Genomic DNA, 22,897 nt, shown 5'->3' with positions numbered 1-22,897 from the left:
TAAAGAAAACAATGCCCGACCTGAAGAATTTGGAGCAAATGATTCAGCAAAGGAAACACAGCCCAGAATAACTAAGGAGATAGTACAAGAATATTTGGCTAGTTTAGATGTATTCAAGTCTCCAGGGCCAGATGAACTGCATCCAAGAGTATTAAAAGAACTGGCAGATGTGATCTCAGAACCACTGGCAGTCATCTTTGAGAATTCCTGGAGAACAGGCGAAGTCCCGGCAGACTGGAGGAGGGCAAATGTGGTCCCTATTTTCAAAAAGGGGAAAAGAGAGGACCCAAATAATTACCGCCCAGTCAGTCTGACATCAATAGCAGGGAAGATTCTGGAGCAGATCATTAAGCAAACAGTCTGTGAGCACCTAGAAAGGAATGCTGTGATCACCAATAGTCAGCATGGATTTCTGAAAAATAAGTCATGTCAGACTAACCTGATCTCGTTTTTTGACAGAATTACAAGCCTGGTAGATGAAGGGAACGCAGTGGATGTAGCCTACCTTGATTTCAGCAAGGCATTTGACAAGGTGCCCCATGATATTCTTGTAAAGAAGCTGGTAAAATGCGGTCTTGACTATGCTACCACTCAGTGGATTTGTAACTGGCTGACTGACCGAACCCAAAGGGTGCTCATCAATGGTTCCTCTTCATCCTGGAGAAGAGTGACTAGTGGGGTGCCACAGGGTTCTGTCTTGGGCCCGGTCTTATTCAACATCTTTATCAACGACTTGGATGATGGACTCAAGGGCATCCTGATCAAATTTGCAGATGACACCAAACTGGGAGGGGTGGCTAACACCCCAGAGGACAGGATCACACTTCAAAACGACCTTGACAGATTAGAGAACTGGGCAAAAATAAACAAGATGAATTTTAACAGGGAGAAATGTAAAGTATTGCACTTGGGCAAAAAAAATGAGAGGCACAAATACAAGATGGGTGACACCTGGCTTGAGAGCAGTACATGTGAAAAGGATCTAGGAGTCTTGGTTGACCACAAACTTGACATGAGCCAACAGTGTGACGCGGCAGCTAAAAAAGCCAATGCAATTCTGGGCTGCATCAATAGGAGTATAGCATCTAGATCAAGGGAAGTAATAGTGCCACTGTATTCTGCTCTGGTCAGACCACACCTGGAGTACTGTGTCCAGTTCTGGGCACCACAATTCAAGAAGGACACTGACAAACTGGAACGTGTCCAGAGGAGGGCAACCAAAATGGTCAAAGGCCTGGAAACGATGCCTTATGAGGAACGGCTAAGGGAGCTGGGCATGTTTAGCCTGGAGAAGAGGAGGTTGAGGGGTGATATGATAGCCATGTTCAAATATATAAAAGGATGTCACATGGAGGAGGGAGAAAGGTTGTTTTCTGCTGCTCCGGAGAAGCGGACACGGAGCAATGGATCCAAACTACAAGAAAGAAGATTCCACCTAAACATTAGGAAGAACTTCCTGACAGTGAGAGCTGTTCGACAGTGGAATTTGCTGCCAAGGAGTGTGGTGGAGTCTCCTACTTTGGAGGTCTTTAAGCAGAGGCTTGACAACCATATGTCAGGAGTGCTCTGATGGTGTTTCCTGCTTGGCAGGGGGTTGGACTCGATGGCCCTTGTGGTCTCTTCCAACTCTATGATTCTATGATTCTATGATTCAAACATTCTTGGTTTTTTTTTTGGGGGGGGGAGGAAGGGAAGGAAAGGAGCCATATTCACTCTTTCCCCCTGAATGTTCTTGAGATGATGCCATGCCATTCTACAGTACTTCCATAGGGACATTCAGTCTCACATTGGAAGGGAATGTCACTGGGTATTGAGGTCAGCTTCCTACTACCTGAAGCAGTTTCAAAGTTGTTGGTTTTTTGGATTTGATATCCTGACTTTCACTCCCCTTGAGGAGTCTCAAAGCGGCTAACAATCTCCTTCTGCTTCCTCCCCCACAACAAACACTCAGTGAAGTGAGTGAGGCTGAGAGACTTCAGAGAAGTGTGACTAGCCCAAGGTCACCCAGCAGCTGCATGTGGAGGAGCGGAGACACAAACCCAGTTCCCCAGATTACGAGACTACCACTCTTAACCACTACACCACACTGAAAGAAATCTTCAGTCATCTTATCATGAATGGTAAGCTCATCCTTACCCAGGAGTTCTTAGAATTTGCCTTTGCCCTGAAGGTCGACAAAATCCCTCCCCACCATCTTCATGGCGGACAAATTATTCTGCAAAAGTGTTAGTGAGGAGGTGGATATCTAGCCTGACCTCAGACATACTTAAAGCAGAGTGAGCTTGTCTCAGAGCCAAGTATGTAAAAAGAAAGAAATTAGTCATTCAGGAGAGTCTTTCTTAATCACTGCAGCTCATGATACATATGGAATTCTATAAAAATACAAACACAATCAAGTGCTTTGTAAACATACCTTGAGTATCATGGCTCACAATAAAATATTTATCATGATTATTTATTGCATGGCACAAGCATCAATCTCATTTTCAATTATGTTCTAATGAAATGCACCAATTACTGTTTAAACGGTGACATACAATGCTAATCTCATTCAACAGAGATAAACCTTGCTTACACAAGCTTTTCGGCATACTTTCTTCAACAGCATTAATTACGGATATAAACAAAGATGCATTATTATCTTGGTATTAGCCTGTGTTTTAGTTTGACATGTTCTTCTGTTTGACAGTCTTAATCACTAGGCAGTTTCCAACAATGACGCTGTTAACTCAGCTCAGGTGCAGCTGAATTCTGAACCAAGTTATTGTGATCCAGGATTTGAAACTATGTACTGTACAACTCTCTTGAAGTACAAGAGAGGGGCCTGGCTTGCAAAAATAGCATCAGTGGCTGGTTAAACTCCTCATCAGTACAACAGAAGGAGACCAGTACAACTCCCAACTGGCTGGGAATGATTTTGAACAAGAAGGCATTTCCTAGTCTGTATTTCAAAACTTATGTTGCTGGAGCCCAGAAAAGAGATCATAACAAATGAAAAATCACATGCATGTTTGAAGATATGCAAATAGTGGCTGTTTTGCTAATCTAGGGATAGTGAGAGAGGACAAAGGAAATGGGCCTTTCCCTCTGGAACAATGGAAAGTGCCACATTGAGCAGAAGCAGACCATTATAAAGTTCTAGGGAAGGGCAGGGTCCTGAGGCAGGGGTGTCTTCCTTGCCAACAAGCCAATATCTGAGCAGGTTGAATCTGGTGCCTTCCAGGTGCTTGGAACTCCCAACTCCCATCAGCCCATCCAGTGTGGGCAATGGGATTACAGTACGTTATCCAAAAATCTGGAGGGCATTAGGTTGGAGAAGGCTAGAATATCCTTACTGGTGAAGGCCATGTAATAAATTAAATCATTAACAACAACATTATGTCAGCTCACTGCAAGGAAGTTTCCAGAGATCGATTTTTTAGTATGCTAAGATAGGAAAATAAAAGGAAAAACACAGTGCTCTGTACTGATTCCTCTATCCAATTCCTGCCTAACACATAACAACATGATACGTAAGAGTACAGTGAAAATGAATACAAAAGACAATCATTACCAAAAAGAAGCTTCTGGGCAGTTGTTTAGGTCTGAATACACATATATAGGATGAAAGCTAAGGGGATCTAAAGATGAGCAAGATACTATGCCAGTTCTGCTATCCTGTCTTTTACCAATGAGAATATGGCAGTGAGGCCGGAATAGGCAAAATGCCACCGTGCAAACCAACACTGCTGCTTTAGGGATGTGCACAGTAAATGCCTAGTCAAATACAGATGGTGCTGTGAGTTAAACCACAGAGCCTAGAGCTTGCCGTTGAGAAGGTCGGCGGTTCGAATCCCCCCGATGGGGTGAGCTCCCATTGTCCGGTCCCTGCTCCTGCCAACCTAGCAGTTCAAAAGCATGTGAAAGTGCAAGTAGATAAATAGGTACTGCTGTGGTGGGAAGGTAAACGGCGTTTCCGTGCGCTGCTCTGGTTCGTCAGAAGCAGCTTAGTCATGCAGGTCACATGACCCGGAAGCTGTAGGCCGGCTCCCTTGGCCAATAAAGCGAGATGAGTGCCGCAACCCCAGAGTCGGTCACGACTGGACCTAATGGTCAGGGGTCCCTTTACCTTTACATTTATATTGCGCTACCAATTCAAATGAATGCAGTGTTTTGCAATCTTCATTTTTCCCTGTTCATAATTTTTTTATCAATTATGAAATTGATAATAGGAACGTGTGACTTGTCCAGTATTATTCTGCAACTAAATGTTTGAATATGGGTTTCTCGCAAAGCTTTCTGGCTACTATACTGTCTCATATTTATTTATTACATTTATATCCTACCTTTTTCTCCAAGGGGCTCAAGGGGTTATACATGGTTTTCCTGCTCCTCATTCAATACCCACAATAAACCCGTGAGGTAGGTTAGACTGAGAGGCAGTGACTGTCCAAGGTCACCCAGTGAACTTTACAGTGCATTTAAATGTGGAACCACACATGTACTATAATACAGATCTATCTGTATGTCCCTGTGTGACACCCTATTAAACATTTGAACTCAGATCACACTAGCTCAATTTGAAAAACTTTCTTAGCATAATAAAGCTTCTATAACCTGATGGCAATTTTTGAAGAATCGTTTGAAGACCTCCTGACATGGTACTACACCTGTGGCTTATTCATTTGTGCAGAGTCAATTGGTAATGATTCAATTAAGATGGTTAATAAAGACTTCATTTATTTACTTGGGCATGTTGCTCCTGTTTTAATTAACAAGAAACATTCAATATTTCAACTGCCCAAACATTTTGTTTGAGCCCTCGTGGATTCCTCCCCCCCTCCCTCCGCCCACAGCATCACCAGGAAAATGAGTGCTTATTTACTCAATGTCAGTTTTCACACTTCACTAAACCTTTTCTGTAGATGACAGCAACAACTCCTTAGGAGTAAAATTGATGCTCTTTGGATCAGAAATGAATACTTTCAGTTGTCTGTCATTTTCAGATGGGGGAAATGACACTAACAATATATGTTAAAGGAAACAGACAAGATGTAGAATACATACATTTCAAGTGATACATTTTCTATGAATTCAGGGGATTTTGTATATCTGCAGTTTCCACTTGCTCAAGCTCAAAGGTTATCATGACATTTAGCCTGCAGTCTTAAAATACGATTGCTATGAAATAGGTCTGGCTGAACGCAATGTGACTTATTTCTGCGTAAGCATACACGGGGCTGTCTTTGAAAAGTGCTCAGAAACTTCAAACAGCCATGATAAAATGGGCTCAAGACATTGGTTACAATATCATGTTAGAAGACTGGGAAAAGTTATGGACCACCGGTATGAAGTTTACGGCATGTAATGCCTTGAAAGAAAACATTATGAAAATGGTATACAGGTGGTACATGACCCCAGTCAAACTCGCTAAGATATACCATTTGTCTGATAATAAATGTTGGAAATGTAAGGAGGCTGAAGGGACATTCTTTCACCTCTGGTGGACGTGCCCAAGACTGAAGGCCTTTTGGGAAATGATCTATAATGAGTTAAAGAAGGTGTTTAAGTACACCTTTCCCAAGAAACCAGAGGCCTTCCTTCTGGGCATTGTCGGCCAGAAGGTGTTAAAAAAGGACAGAACTTTCTTTATGTATGCTACAACTGCAGCAAGAATTCTTATCGCCAAGTATTGGAAGACCCAAGATTTGCCCACACTGGAGGAGTGGCAGACGCAACTGATGAACTACATGGAACTGGCTGAGATGACTGCAAGAATCCGGGACCTGGGAGAAGAGGCAATGGAGGAGGATTGGAAAAAATTCAAAGACTATTTGCAAAAGTATTATAAGTTGTATGAAACATAAGATGTCGTATGATTTAGAACGTTAGCCCCAGCAATGAAGTTTAATTATTTAGGAAATTGTTAACATTCGGGAAAGAACCAAAGTTTAAATGGGTTAAATGATATCAGGCTATATTTTTAGAGTAAACGGAGAACAAGAGATTTAAACTTAAATTGCAATTGAAAATATAAAGAAAAACACGAAATAAGGGTATAATTTGCTGATGACTTTATTATCAAGAATGCACTATGCGGGAGACGTGGGGAAGTCCAATGGAAATTTGAAATAAGTTATTGAAATGGATGTTATTTTCTGTTCTTTTTTCTTTTCTTTTCTTTTATTCTGTCTTTTCTTATTTGTAATTTGGAAAAATGTAATAAAAATTATTATAAAAAAAAAATGAAAAGTGCTCAGAAACTTCAACTGGTTCAAAAAGCTGCAGCTAGATTGTGGGGCTATGCTTCTTTTTTGTAATTATTTGTATGTTTTTCGTAGATATTTTATATTTATATTGTTGGCATCCATTGAGAGACAAATTCTGAAGTGGAACAAGAATGCTCATGTACAAAGAAATGCAAATCACTTTAGAACCATTTTTTCAAGTGTTCCCAGATGATGCTCAGAATTTGTGACCCAATTATGAGTCCAGCACCATTTGTGACCATTGTTAGCCCTCAAAAAATAATTACAGGTGCCATTATCACCAGATGAATTACATAAAGAACAAGATGCTGCTATTCATGGGTGCTGCTTTGCAGTGAGTGTTGTGTCAGCTGTTGTTGTTTTATTTTAAAAAAAGGATTCTGGAAGCACAGGGGCTAAGACTTTGTGTAAGGAAATAAAATAATACTTCCTGAAAGAGTGACAAGACAAAACCTCAGAGATTTGGAAGATATCAGCACGATGGGCTCAATTTTCCTGAGAGAAGGAATTTATTCACATTCCACAAAGTAGTAACGTTACAACAGAGGGTTGTATCCAACTAAGTTATACTCAGAGTAGATGAACAAAATTAATGAATCTAGGATGGTCATGTCTATTAACTTCAATGTCTACTCTGAGTAGGGCTTCCATTGGCTACAATTCTGATTTGCTTTTTGTGTGTGTGTGTAAATCCACCAAGTTTATCAGGCTAATGATAACTTGGTGGCCGACTGTATGATTAATGATTTGGTGGGCCAACTATAAATGATGGCATATAGAGTTCAGTAGCAACTGCCAAGACTTTGCTCGATACTGACCAGGTCTAGTAGTACAAGTCCAATATTAATAGATCACCTGTGACATATGTTGGCAGTTGATTTTTAAAAAAAGAATCTGGAAGAACCATTTGCCTTGTTTCTTGACTACTACTGTTGATATGTGGATATAATGAAGGGGCTCGTCAGTCTGGGAAAATACCCTATCTAGAAGGAAAACTCTGATCCTAAACCCCTGTTGCCTATCTTCGGGAGAAGAAAAGGCTTAGCAGTACACCCTACACAAAACTGGAGTGGAATTCCTAAGATGGTTGGATGGCATCTTGTAACCTCCTTCCGGCAACTCCCACAACCAAGCTGCTTTCCTATGGACCACATCAGTGAGGTCAAGAGGAGCCCAGGACCTACATACACACTGCCCAGTCATACGGCCCGGAGATATCACTTTGGTTCTGCTAAAACAGCATTTTGAATTCACCCCTAGACACACACTCCATTGTCTCTCGAGACAGATAAATACCAACAACATATCACTATTGCAAAAAGAGTGATTGTAATGTAAGACAGAGGTAGCCAGATGTTGCTGAACTCCAACTTCTATCAACCCTAGCCAGCACGACCAGTAGAGAAGGACTATGGGAATTAAAGCCCAACAATTGTTGGCTACCCCTGGTATAAGAGGCAATGTAGTGGGCCCAAGTCTGTAGAACTCTCTCCCAACTGAGATGAGACAGGCACATTCCTTGCTGGACTTCAGGTGCATGAAAACTACTTTCTTGTTCTAGCAGGCATTTTAAGGTAGTATTTGGTTTATTGGTAATTTTTAATTGTTTTATTATCTCATTTTCTGTAGATGGTTTTTATGTACACTGCTAAGAAATGTGAATAATTAAACAGCTTAGAAATGTCTTGAATAAATAAAGATCTGTTAGCTGACCCTGGCATACTCTCCATTTTGCAAATGGGTCTCAGTGGTCTGGCACTAATTTCAAATGCTTTGGAAAAGACTTTCAGTGGATTCCTAAATGTCTATTCAAAAACTGAATTCATTAGAGAGTTTCCTCAGTGCGTGTAGATTTGAAGCTTTTAGCTTACGCCTAGGAATCCCATTGCAATGTGGAAGTAGAATGAGCATTTCAAAGAGTGAGAAACTTGCTCACTCCAAAAATAAGACATTCAGACCACCTTTGTTGTTATGATATGCTTGATATCCAACTATTCTGCAGCATCCCTGAAGTCCAGCACAACAGCTCATGAAGTGATACAGCTACACATTACTGGCCACTGAAACAGTTTTGATTAAAAAAAATAGTAGATATACAGTGGTACCTCGGGTTACATTAGGCTTCAGGTTACAGACTCCGCTAACCCAGATAAAGTGCTTCAGGTTAAGAACTTTGGTTCAGGATGAGAACAGAAATCATGCTCCGGCGGCGCAGTGGCAGCAGGAGGCCCCATTAGCTAAAGTGGTGTTTCAGGCTAAGAACAGCTTCAGGTTAAGAACGGACCTCCAGAACGAATTAAGTACTTAACCTGAGGTACCACTGTACAAGGATTACATTAGACAGAGAAAATGGTCAGATACCATCAGCCACAATATCAGTACTGGGTATGCAAGAAGACTGTTTCCAATTCTTTCTCTATAAAAAGATGTTTATTGAGTGCCAAAAAGCCCATGGCGCTTCTTGTTTTTTTTTGCATTTTTCATTACATACAATCATTTCTTTCACTGTGTTATTCTAGTTTTCCTTATCAACTCTTCTGAACATCTAATACAACATCCATTAGGACATGCCAACCTAGCAGTTCAAAAGCACACCAGCACAAGTAGATAAGCACAAGCTGCGGTGGGAAGGCAAACAGCATTTTGGTGCGCTCTGGCACTTGTCACAGTGTCCCATTGTGCCAGAAGTGGTTTAGTCATTCTGGCCACATGACCCTTGGCCTAAAAGCGAGATGAGCGCTGCACCCCATAATCACCTTTGACTGGACTTAATCCCTTTTACCTTTACCTTAGAACATCTATTATGATAATTGTCTGTTACAACCATAAAACGTCTCTAGTCATTTCCTATCATAAGAAGACTTCCCACCCTAACTTTCCTTAACATCACTGACATCCCCCCTCCTTTTCGCTTTTCCCCTTTTTGACCAGTGCTCATAAATTTATCCCCGCTTGTACATTTAACATTATTCTGCTCTTTTTAAAAATATTTTTCTAGTAGTTCCCACTCACTTATTTTCATTTTCTCAGAAAGCCCATGTTTTCCCTGTTTTCCCTAGGGCTACGTTTCCTAAATGATACTGTCCACTCCAGTAAAGCTGTGTTTACTCAGCCATCTCTGGCTGTGTCTCTTCCTTCTGGCTGCCTAGGTAAAAAGCATGGCTATTTCAGTGACAACTCCAGAGTCAGATGTAACATATCAGATATTGTGTGTGCCCTACACTGGTTTCATAACATTTTATTTTAATCCAAGAAGGAGATAGAGTGGTACATGTGTGGCATATAGGAGTTTATATGCCCGACAAATCTATTTATATTGCAAGCTGATTAATAAAACAGAAATACTTCCTGGCAAAGCAATTGCCCTGGTTTTATTTTCAAGGCAATCACATTTAAGCAAAATAAGATTTTTAAATCATAATACACTTCACTAGCTAGGTCCAATGGATTCTTTGCCAAGATAAGAAACTATTAAATGTGTGGTGTTCACTGTTTATTTTTACCCATTGCTATCTCCAGTTCTGTCGCCTTTCCCAGGCAAAGCTAGATCTTGCTATTATGGAGTAAACTATTCAATAACGTCTCACTAGGTGGTGAAGTGATGTAATTAGAGCTCCTACAGGACAGGGTCACAGTGAGGTGAGATACAGTAAATAAAAAATAGAACTGATTCTCAGCATCTCATACAATGACTGAATCATTTCTCTCAGGGCAGTCTTATTTTTACTGAGTTTTCAATTTACTTCTATTTTAGCTCTAGCAAACAGGCAAAGGGAAGGCAGGCTGTGAATTTGGACACCAGAGTTTATGTTGTTGCTTTTACTTCATGTTCTCTTTGCATAGCAAAGCTCCTAAATGAACAAATGCAGTAGTCAAGGTATAATCAACTTGTTAAATACGATGAAGGGTCCTCTAGCAGCTTAAAGACTAACACATTTCTTACACAAGTTATGCTCACAACATGCTATCTAACACATTGGGTAGCTTTCTTAGTTTCCAAATACAGAAGCTTTCCCAGTCCGCTGGTAGGAATATGAGCTTTGCATTATGTCTTACATGGGAGTCCTGTGATTACTAGTGTGCATATGATAGCAGGAATTATATGCATGATCCAACAGCCAGAAATCATTAAAGCAACCCATTTGTTAACAACACCTCCTGGGGTTGCTATGAATGCATGAAATTATACACCACTGAAAACAATAATCATCCCCAAAGAATTCTCATTTTAAAATATTATTACCTCTCACACACAGTGCATTGACTGTCTTTAGAGTTAAAGTATCCTAAATTAACTATAATGCATAATAAGCTGATCCTGTCAAAGCATTTCAACAGATAATTCATGAAGCAATTTCAGGTGGAAATTGGTGAAAAATAAAAATGGTTCCTAGACTTGACCAGGCAGAAATTCACAAAACCTGTCACCTGCCTTTAGACAAGGATACTAAATTGGTCCAGCAACCAGAGAATGGCTTGCTCTGGACTTAAGCGACATGTCAGCCTTGAGCTGGCACAGGAATTTCAGGAAAGAACTTCCCCCAACCCACCTTCTGTCTTGGCCCGCACAAGCAGCAGGGCTTCAGATGCAGTCCTGGTTCCACTACCCTGTTTGGACTCACTGTTCCCTAGCCAGCCCTAAGTCAAGTGCAGTCAGTGAGAGAAATGAATAGCAATCAGTTCATACATGCCATGAAGTTCAGAATCTTGAAACATCAAAGAAAGAGTTTTAGGAGCTCCTATTTTTGCCCAAGTATTTCTGAAGTCCATTTTGCTACACCTAGCACTGGGATTTCTCCTGAAATAATAACACCCTTCATACTGATTTTAGAGTACAGTGGTTTGAGTTGTCAAATGGTTCAGACTGGAATCCCTGTCTGTAGTATTAATTTCAGTCATTCCAAAGTGTGTCTTTTTTGATCTGATCGCAATGTAATGGTGAGTTGTAAAAAAAAGCATTCTTGTAAAAAGTTATATATAGTTCCAGAACCGACCTCCACAGGATATCTCCAATTGTTTAATATTGATAAACCAGTTTCACTGCAATCATGAAACAGAAAAAGAATGTGTTGTTATTGAAGTGTACAGAAGCAGCCATTTTAAACCAGTTGGCTTTGTGAAATATTGTGTATGCATTTTACACCAAAGTACATTCCACCTACGGTACTTCTGCTTGCATCCTGTGGTTTCTGGAAGTATGGAGCTTAGTAATCAATAGAAATAATACACCAGAGTCAAGGAGGCATCCAGATTATTATTTTTAACCATGCTGTTTCCAAATATCCCCCAATACAGCCATTCAGGAACCATGATACAATATTATGGTCCAAAGTAATGTAGCTGTCTCCACAACAGAACATTTATTCTTTCTTCCATTCATCTTCTCCATAACATTTTAGAGAGAGAAAATATGCTGCCAAGAAGGATGTTATTACTTTGTCTCATGGCATGCTTTCTGAATGTGTTTCCTTCCGCCTTCCAATTTGAATTAAAGGTAAAACTGAAGTACCCTATGCAATAGCCGTTGTGCAATGAATAGTAAGTTCAGCAAGCAAAACAGTGTTATTATGACAATTACAATTTATTGAAGATATTTATACAGTAATCTGATCATTATCAGTACAACCAGGAGGCATGATTCCAACACCTGTTGGGCAGAATACCTCTGGGTACCCTGTAACAAAGTCTTGCTAAGATGAAGTTGCTTTGATGACATCTCTGGTCAGATGGGTTTGTGGACCAACTTTAACTTTCTCCAAAGAGTCTCCTAAAATGTCTCCTCCTATTTTGTATTTGATCTGCAATGGTTACTATTGAGAGCGGCAAGAAGTTCTGCGTTGCACCTCCAACATCAGGTGCAAAGGAGAAGCAATTGGGAGGATCAAAAAAACTGTTTCCATCCTTCCCTTTGGCACCTTGGAAGGTGAAGGGGGGAAGGATTGCCATTTGCAAAAGCCTTCTTTAAAACAGCCACCCCTTACCCTTTAAACATTAGAGTGAGCTGGTGAACTACAGGGCTCTTCCACCTCCTCTGAAGTTTAAAGGAGAAGGTGGGGAGGCTGCTTCAAAGAACACTTTTTGCTGAAATGGGAGTGCACGAGACTTGCAAAACCATGGAGTGTATTTTGACATGTGGCTGGCCCACTCATCCCTTAATCATGTGGGAATATAATAACATCATGTGAATGATAGGTGACCACCCTGTCAAATTTGGCCTGTGACGCTGATGCTGATAAGAATCTGGCATGTTAAGCCAAAGATTTTTCCCACCTGCGCTCTAAACCATGCTTGCGGAGAATGGGAAATCTTGTTTGACAAGCCTGTTTTTTCACCAGGTGCAGGTACACCCATTTATGCATGCCTTCATAATCATAAGGGTGATATGCTTGGTTTTTTTAAAAAAAGAAAGAAAAAAAGAAAACATGCCTTTTTGTGAGCACAACCCTAGCAATGTATTTATTGAGATCATATACTGATTTTAGTACACAGGACTTAGAATTAACATCAGGCATACCTGAATTCTGTCATCACATTTCTGTGTGTGTGTGTGTGCGCGCGCGCACGTACACATACACATACACACACACACACACACACAGTTCTGAATACATCAGAATCCATGTGGATTACAGGGCCATTTTGAAGGGCATCTATAAGCAACAATGGTACATGCAGCTGGAGATGGTTATGGTCTGTGATTGCAAAATAGATACTTGAACAAATATTCTGCTTCATATGCTCTTGGTAGTTCATTAATCACATGGGATATAATCCAGTGGATGCCATTATTTGCTAATTTTTGCTTCTGAATAATTTCCATTCCTTTTAGTTGGGCTGGCACAGGAAATGTAAATTTTCCCCATGATAACTGATGCCTCTAAATGAAGAGAAGCTGTTTGTACCTATTCAATTAGTATGTTCCCAGAAACCACTGTATATTGTCATTCTGCAAAACACCATGCTGTGTCACTATCTTCTTTGGTATGCTTACAGCCAGTAAATAAACATAAAGGCACTGCTGTGGCATTGTTCTCTTTCCCTGCATTAGAATTAAATGGTCATATTTCTTGGATTAGCCTCAAATGCTCTTATGTATTTGTCTTCATTTCCATGTTAACTCACGTCTACAGTTCACACTAAGCAAATCATCATGCACATCTTTCCCTCTTTAACACTGGTTGAATTTATTGTCTGTGTTCAGTCACTGAAAACAGAGAAGTGCCATCACTTCACTGTCCCAGCTGCCTATCTTTGGCTGACAAAGTATATCATTTTAAAAATGGACTGAGTCAGGAACCAACGTGCACTATCAGACAATCATGTTATCCTCTGCAGGTAATTCTGTACAATGTGTGTGCTGCATTGGCTTGGTTGCTGCACTACAGAATGGAGCTGTATCAAAGTGCTGAAGAAAATTAGCTGCTCCAAGGAAATCTGAACCCCCCTCTCACATTACATTGGCAACTCCCAAGCTGCCAACAAGTTAATGCAAAAAGCCAATGTAAACCTGAAGGGGGCCGGCTTGGCTAAAATGAGCACCTGTGAATGTAGGCAAATGTGGACAAAAGGAGAAACAAGAGAACAGTAGGTTAGGAGCTAGGAAAACTCCCAAGGAAGCCCTGACTACCTTCCCACATATACAGCCTCTAACTCCATGGTGGTTAAAGCAGTACAGGTAGAATATCCTCCAGGAGATTTAGGAAAACAGAAATTCATGTTAAGAAAATTTCAGTTTTTTCTAGTGTTTCCCTTCACCTCAGGATACCCCAGAGCAGTATATCAGAATCTCACATCCCCAGGACTTTCTGCTAAACCTTCCTACTGAAGGCAATGTTTGCAGATGAAAATACATTGACCTTGTACAGTGGTACTTCGGGTTACATACGCTTCAGGTTACAGACTCTGTTAACCCAGAAGTAGTACCTTGTGTTAATAACTTTGCTTCAGGATGAGAACAGAAATAGTGTTCCAGAAGCGCGGCGGCAGCAGGAGGCCCCATTAGCTAAAGTGGTGCTTCAGGTTAAGAACAGTTTCAGGTTAAGAACTGACCTCCGGAATGAATTAAGTACTTAACCTGAGGTACCACTGTAATGTTTAATGGAGGTCTCGTGCAGTAAAGCCCACATGCCCATTTTACAAATGTCAATGGTTATCAAGTTGCTCTGAAAGACCACTGAGGCTGACATCTTCCATAGGGAATGGGCTGTGATCCCACCAGAAAGGGATTTTCACAAAGTCTTGCAGACCTATTGTCTCTTGAAGGGAATAGTAGGCTTTGCCACCTTCTTTCCCAAGGATGGTCCATCAGAAGACTTCACCTTCATAAATACTGTCATCCTGTCCGAGTTAAACCTCAAGGCTCTGCACACATCAAGAGTAGAATCATAGAATCATAGAGTTGGAAGAGACCACAAGGGCCATCGAGTCCAACCCCCTGCCAAGCAGGAAACACCATCAGAGCACTCCTGACATATGGTTGTCAAGCCTCTGCTTAAAGACCTCCAAAGAAGGAGACTCTGTGTCTGGAAAATAAGGAGCACAGAAAGAAAGGATGGAGTATATTAGCAAAACACTGACTCAGTTCTTAATTTGTGACAGCTACTTCCTATCAAGACGAGAAGGAAACAGCTTTAAAAGAATGGCCCTGTGAAGACCTTAAAATCAAACTCCCATTAGTGGCATAAACTTTGGCCACAGAAATTCCCTCCAGCTGGGCCAGGCAATAAATTCAACTTGGGCTTACTTGAACGGTTGTAAAATGGATTTCATATTAACATCTCAGGAGATTTCAAACTACATTTTATCAGAAGAACTTGTTCAAGAGGCACATCATTAATAGCTAAAGTCCTTGACATACACCATGGACAAGTGAAGAGCACTGGATGTGGAAGCTTCACAGCTGTTTAGAAAAATAATAATAAAGGACCATCTCAGGGGGGGTTAATAGCATTCCGTTTCATCCTTGTTATCCTTTAGCATGCAAGTTTTAAAAAGTATCCTCGCTAATTGCAAAGGTGATTAAAAACATGGATATATGCCCAAAAGGATCTGGAATGAAACCATTTTGAAATCTGTGGCATCTGGAGTTTTAGTTACTGCCCACCTGGTCTAAATTGAAGTTGTGGGCTGGAGATGAAAAGGCCCGCATGCTAGTTCTGTTCCCTCGAGTCATCTGCTCCACATATGGAGTGCACATATAATGGGTGACGGGATTATATATGGAATGAAATATGGTTTATGGGATGGATGCCTCAACAACACCGAAGCCTTTCATCTCTCTTGGTCACTGTTGGTATCAGTCCAAACCAGGTGGGTAGTGGAGGCCTGAAAAGAGTGACAGCTGACACCTGCTGTTCAGCAACCAACAGTGGATGAAATGAACCTTTAAGACTAGTTTGTGGTGGATATGCCTTTTGCTCTTTGTAACTCTATGCAGATGTAAACAAAAATATGAAAAAAATAGGATTTTACAAACGACCAAAACATTCCATCCATCTCTCTCTCTCTCTCTCTCTCTCTCTGAAAAATTTGAGTGTACAAATAAAGTAAATGAAACAAAAGAAAAGAGTGCTTGAAACTATAGTACAACACAATATATAGGTGTATAAATAATGCTGTTATTCCAATCTATATGCAATTATCAAAAATATTACTCTGGACCCTTTAGATCAATGGATGGAAGATACGGCAACTCTTCCAACATAGGAGCAGATTGCTTTTAGATGCAGATTGTATATGGATAAATGCAATGATATTTGGAATCCATTTATAAAAATTATAAGGATTTGCCAAAACATTCCATATTTTGGGTGTTGAGCCTTCAGCAGTGAGTTGCCTCAGTATCCCATTTGTAAACATGGATATATAAATATGGCTATATTAATACTAATCCACTTTGCAAAATTAAAATTCCTGAATTGCAGCGGGTTGAACGAGATGACCCTTGGGGTACCTTCCAACTCTACAATTCTATGATTCTGTGAAAATTGTTCCAAAGCTTGCTGTGATATATCCATGCAAGGATATATGAACATTCCAAGGTTTTCTAGAAATATTTATCATTGTTGTTGTTACTTATTGAATCCTTATAATCTAAATTTAAGAGGTCAGCATAGAAATTGTTGCTGCTGCTGCTGCGGCTACTACCATTTTAAATAATAATAATAATAATAATAATAATAATAATAATAATAATTTATACCCTGCCCATCTGGCTGGGTTTCCCCAGCCACTCTGGGCGGCTTCCAACAAAATATTAAAAAGATGACCCACTTGTCATCTAAGGTCCCAGGGCAAGTTACAACAATTTAAAATGCAACATTAAAAACAGTTCTAAAGACATATAGGTGTTTTTTTAATGTAACAAATCTTAGTGATTTTTCTCCATTAAGCCTTTCCTTAGTGGTGATAAAGTAGCTAAAGGAGAATACGTCTCTTAATTAATTTCACAGACACTCTCCAAACACACAAGTATGCATACATGGGACACAATCCTGCTTGCCAGAAGAAGCGTAGTGTCCCCGTACAGCCACATGATTTGTCCCTTACCCGTTTTACAAGAAGCCTGGTTACTTTAACAGACAACCTGAGTATATTACAGGCTTATCCAAAAACACACTTTCCCACAATATGCTGAGGGCCATAATATAGGGAATTGAGAGCCTTATAAAGCAGCAATAATCTTTAACCTCTGACATCCTACAAGGAGATACTGCATTTTATATATTGAAATGAGCAATTTTAACATCCCACCATTAATTATTATAACTCTTTCATTAAAGGTAAGAAACCAAATCCTTAATAAAAAATGATAACTTGGCATTATATGTCACTTTACTTCTTGTCTCTTAAAATGCTAATATCTAAAGAGTCAAATAGGACGTGCTGTAGTTTATCCTCCACCACCACAGGCAAATTTCAGCATTATAGGCATAAAATGCCACCTCTTGCTTTTAGCCCTTGTTATATCAAATGTAAGTAGATTTTCATTAAGTTCACTGGAAGGGAACATTTCACTTTAGCTGCAGTATCCCTTCATTGCCTAAGCTTTTCTGCTGTACTGAAACCTGCTGGGAGGCCATTTCCCTCTTCTTTCTTTATGACCTCATTTGATACTGTGCCTGAGTAGTTTGGACATTTTTGTTTTGTTTACTTTCTTAACTCAATCCCCAGAGCCCCTTTTATGGCCTGGTGAAATGTGGCTCCCACAATTTTCATTAGAAGTAAAGAGTCACCTTTTTATTTCTTTGGGTGAAACAGAGGGACCCTTTCAGAAGAAAGCTTATTATGTAACAAAAGCAGGAAAAATGACTCTTTTAAGGAGTTCACAGGTGATATATTATGTTGGTCAAATTATGCCCCCCCCCGGCCTCTGGAAAGTATTTGTAAGCTTCTGCCTGTGAAACACATTTTACAACAAGGTCTAATGCTTGATATTTTTCACAAATGAAAGGAGGAATACAAGAAAACATTGCTTTCTTTGGCAAGGTGAATGAGGAAGAACTTAGGTGGACTGTTCTGCTTCTATGAATTATCAGAATAGAGCTGCCTGCCTGAAGTTTACAGATTGTGTCCATCCTTGGCTTATTATTAAATTGCCGGGGATTCAAAGGGTAAATCTCTTCCAATCTGCCAGCTGAAAGAATACAGTCCAGCAACTGAGAGATCCTGTGAGGCTTCTGGCTATCTGTTTTGCCTCAAAGAGCAAGCACGCTTTACTCATGGATAGAAGAAGGTGAACTGTAGAATCTCCCAGCTTCCTAAGCATAATGGTTTGCAATCTCACGTTCCTTTTCACATCATATTACAAAACCATCCACACACAGCACTGGCTTTACCTAATGCAGCAGGGAGAAGATTGCCTTTCTCTGTCTATCTTTTGTGCCTTACAAATATTGCATCACAACTGCAAACTCCACTTGAATTTGAGTTCCACAAGTGGACTATCCACCTTTGACAACTGCTACCCACTTCAACAAAGAAGTGGCTTTCTCAATCTGCAGTTTATGCATTAGTTTGTGCCAGCTTCCCAAGAAAAAGATTATTCACCCCATGTCCTCAGAGGACCTAGTCCTACATCAGTATGAGTTTCGTTAAGACTTTCTTGGACCCAGACAGTTGCTTTCAGCTTATTACTGTGGTAATCAAATTTCTGCCTCCACATTTCCTACATCACCCTCAAGTCATGTGACGCTGTATGAAATACGTTCCTTTAATAGTCGCTTGCCTCATTCTGGCCAAGGACACATTGTCCTCGTGTAGATGAAATTAAAATGACTGCATTGTTTCACTTGCCAATGAGACTTCACGTACATATTTATACATGCATTTCTAACAGCTACTTTGGCTGATGGGAAAAGCAGTGGCTGCCACTTCTAAATCTGAGATGACTAAAGTCCAGCTGTTAACTGCTGCTTTTTCAGACCCAACCAAGGCAAGGTTTTGGGTGTGTGTGTGTGTGTGTGTGTGTTTGCCTTTTTTATGCATAACAAAACAATTATTTCCATAAGCAAACAGTGGGGAACTGCTCTCATTTCCTTAAACATGGTTTTGGTATAAGAAGAGAAGCAGGTAAAGAAAACTATCCCAGAGCCTGTACTAATGGGACTTAACTCTCTCAGGCACCAGGGCGAGTTACCAACAATTATCCTATGGGAAGGATTCTTTCCAGCAGGGAGAGAGGGAGGCAGGCAAAGACTATCTCAGTCTGATTTGGGTTGGCTTCAAGTAGCCCCAGCCATTTTATCACCAATTGCCCTGTGGGAAAGAACTTGGTGGCTTTTTATATGTTGAGCCTGTAGGCAGTGTTTTTATTTTCTATTTTACTGTAGCTTAGTGTTTCATGTACATAGCCTTGGAAGCGTTTTTCTTCTGAAGGTGAGACACAAACAACTGCCATGAAATAGATAAATGTTGTTTTACTTGTGTTTAAGCTTTTGGAAAACATTTCTGTATGCTCATCAAACTATAATTTAAGGACCTGTATAGTATAGGTTTAGTTGGTTTGGCCTGAAAGTACCCTTTCCAACACATAACCAGTGCATTCTAGTGAGGTTGTTAGTGGAGGGGTTTTTTCAGAATGGAGGTTACTTATTTAATCCTTGACAAGATAAGCAGCAGTGCCTAAGCTTTTGAGAGCTCAGATTTGTGTTGCCACCCCAACACACTGTCCACAGACTCCATTACAAAGTCAAAACTTACTTGCTTAACTACTGGCACCATAGAGAATGCAGAAGGAACAACAACACTAACTAAACGTGGGTAGATATCACCATTTGCTGCACAGAATAGGGAAGAATGCCACCTTGTTAAATTGCCTTCTTCGTGTTATTCTGATGTGTAACTCTTTCCTTGGGCAATCTAGAAACTTAATTGAGCGTCTAATCATAGACGTCAGAGCCATTGAGACTGGTTTTGAACAGCACTGGGACAAATAATATTAAGTTATCAGAAACTTTCTGAGGTAATTTTTTTAAAATTACAACAGTGGCTTTCCTCTTGTCTGATGCTTGCAGTTAGGGCACACAGAGCAATATACAGTAGGAATGTTTTTTATTCATCAGGTTGTGTAGGATTTAATTAGCATGTGGTTTTAAGGGAACAAATTTGCATTTCAGCAGTGAAGAACCCCCAGAACTGTGTGTCAGGGTGGAGGGTAGAGTGGGGAGCAATATTTCACTGGTTCTTGCACTGGCTGCCAGAATGCTTTCATTTCATTCTGAGCTAAAAGTATTGCTAAGTTGAGTCTTAAAGACTTGAATCTTAAATGCCTGAAGAGCTGCCTTCTTCTGACAGGGCCTGCCTTCTCCCCAAACAAGGCCTTCCATTGTCAGGTAAAATACGTGACATAAGAGAGGGCGATCTGATTATGGAACTTGGTTATTTTCTCAAGCCTTTGGTTGTTTTTAACTGTTCTGCTTGAACTCTTCACTATATTTCAGTTTCTGATTATTTTAAATCTGATGTTGATGATATTTTTAGCAGTTCTCTCTATAAATGGATGGCTCCAAGTCATTCAGGGTTTTACAATGTTTTTATTGTTCCCCAACCTGGTATTCCAGGAGGAAGGGCGGGATATAAATATTTAAGGCAAACATTTAACAATGTTTACATTATTTGTTTCAGTTGTTCAGCTCATTCAGTTTCAACTTTTTGACTTTCTCAACCAGTTCATCCCACTGTTTGTTCAACAAAAGCCAAGGAAACTCAACAAAATAAAAGAGGACTTTTTATTTGGATTTAGGCTATAAGTGACTACATTTTATAGATGTGTTGTCCATTGTTGACAGCAGAGGTCCAATTTAATTGATACCTAAAGGCACAATTCAGTGAATAACAAACGGAACTTCCATTTTTCTAGTGAGCTAGAAAAAAGGCAGAACTTCAGTATGATATTTAGCCAAAGTTCTATTTGGGGGGTTTGTTTGTGTGTGAGAATGTGTTTTTTTTGTTTGCTTGCTTGCATCTCTGGAAATGGGACAAAGCCATTATATTTGGGCATTATAGTTTGGGCATTTCAGAGGTGTGTTTTCTGCTTTACTTTAGCTTTGAAGTCTAGCAGTGGTAGGGAAAAAAATTGGTCTGTGGTTCCTAACCATATCCCAGACACCTTGGAAATTAAAGCCTCAAGGAATTTGCTTTTGTGCATGTTACAAAAAAGAATACACACACACATACAAAAACACAAAAAATGATAGTTTCACATTAAATGTGCCTTATCAAAGGCTACTGGTGACCCCCTCACTACTGACCCAGAACAGGAAAAGTGAAGGTAGAACACTATGCCTTATCTTCGTGGACGTTAATTTTAAATATCTTTAGAAATCAGCCCTCATTAATTGTTTGGTCTCTGCGGTCTAAGGTAAAAGACTACAATCCTCTTAAAAGTGATGGAATTAGATCGCTTTGACAAAATCATGGACGGCTGTGACATACTATGTATGCCAAGGAATATAATAATAATAATAATAATAATAATAATAATAATAATAATAAAAGAAGCTCAGTCAGCCACAATGTCCTTTGGGTTAAATCTGCCCAGAATTATACACGTGAAGAGCAGCTCAGTGGCAGCAACCTGTCATTAAAAGATAAGATCACTTTAAGCCATCAGGGGGAAACGTAGTTACTTCTGTTTGATCTTAGAGGAAAACAGCTATAATTCACACTATATATAATTTAACAGAGGGTAAAGGCTTTGCAAACACAAGAATATTATTTATGATCTCTCAACATAAGTCTATAAAATATTGCATTTTGAAATGTTAAAAATACCATTATACTTCAGTATAATACCTATTTCTTCTAGCGCTCACATTGTTATGAAAATAGCTATTGATTTCCGGCTGCAGCCAACAGATGGAATGTCTGGAACAGGGTGTTTGTTGTCATAACAACAGTGGACTGACAGCCCTCTTGAGAGCTTAACTTAAATTAGATAGCAGAGCCCCACTATGCAACCCTCAATTATTTGACCCCCCTTTCTAAAGTTCAAGGCGCAATATCAGTAGCTTTATATCAGAGTAAATAACATCCCCCTTTTGCCAGATCTCAGCATACCTAAATGCAGTTGACATTCCCCAAGAGTCTTTCAATGATTTAAGTGTGCCCTTGTTTGCTCTGCTTGCTAACCCCTCTTACTGCCATTTCCACCACATTAACACCCTAGAGCTTCCCTTCTCACCCCATGAAACTACTGAGCACACTTTTTACCATCCCAACTCTGTTCTTGAAGCCACTTTTCTGTTCTGCAGTCTGACTTTGCTTCCCTGTTTTCACCATCACCCCTGTCCATGCCTCCCATTTTCCTTTTGTGGAACCCTACTCTGCACACAACATCCCGTGTCTTTCTCCTCCAACACTTTGCAACTACAAAGCATCCTTTTCACCTTATGAAGCTACCATCCTGTCCTATTATACAGATCCTTTCATACCCCTGCTTTTATCTTCAACCTCATTCCCATGCCTCCTACTCCATCCATTTTTGCAATCCCCTTTGCACACCCATTTTCCCCTTCACTCCTTTCCCCCTTCCATCCTTCTCCATTTATCAACTTTCCTTTACCATGCAGATCAGCATGATTTCCATGCCTCTTGTTATGCAGCCCACTTTGCACACACTCTGCAATGATATATGTTACTGTACAGTCATACCTCGGGTTACAGACGCTTCAGGTTGCGTGTTTTCAGGTTGCAAACTGCGCTGAACCCAGAAGTACTGGAATGGGTTACTTTCGGGTTTCGGCACTTGCGCTAAAGCACTAAATTGTGCTTCGCGCATAAGCGCCGAATCACAACCTGCGTGTGCGCTGATGTGGTGCTGTGGGTTGCAAACGTGCCTCCGACATGGATCACGTTCACAACCCGAGCGTCCACTGTATCTTTAAGAAGCATAGATATTAAGAGCAAGCTTGTCAGTTACAGAATCTGGAACCTTAAGTTGAGGACAACGCATGGTACCAGGAGTGAAGTACATAACAAGTGTAACATACTGTGGAATATTTAAGGCCTCCACATCCCTTATCTCTAACACAAGGCAACTGAGGATTGCAAGAGGGAGAAGTTTAAAACAGCCCTATTTTTCCTTTCAGTGTTGTTGCCATCTTGCTTCTTGTCTGAGTAAAGAGTGGGTTTAGGGACAGTGATATGAA

The 22,897-nt window shown here is 40.2% G+C and overlaps 1 protein-coding gene and 1 long non-coding RNA gene across 3 annotated transcripts in view; one reads left to right on the top strand and one right to left on the bottom strand.

The window, feature by feature from the left end:
* SGCD (sarcoglycan delta) overlaps positions 1–22,897 on the bottom strand; it is a 410,213-nt gene that overhangs the window by 12,875 nt on the left and 374,441 nt on the right. The window lies entirely within an intron of this gene.
* LOC309526019 overlaps positions 1–22,897 on the top strand; it is a 79,965-nt gene that overhangs the window by 37,243 nt on the left and 19,825 nt on the right. The window contains exon 2 of the long non-coding RNA XR_014216623.1: positions 1,952–2,120. This is a non-coding gene — a long non-coding RNA (uncharacterized lncRNA). The remainder of the gene's footprint in view (positions 1–1,951; positions 2,121–22,897) is intronic.

Source organism: Podarcis vaucheri (genome assembly GCF_965113315.1).
Source record: "Podarcis vaucheri genome assembly, chromosome: 2".
NCBI lineage: Eukaryota > Metazoa > Chordata > Lepidosauria > Squamata > Lacertidae > Podarcis > Podarcis vaucheri.
The sequence above is the reverse complement of the archived record's forward strand: the minus strand, read 5'-3'. Positions and strand labels throughout refer to the sequence as shown.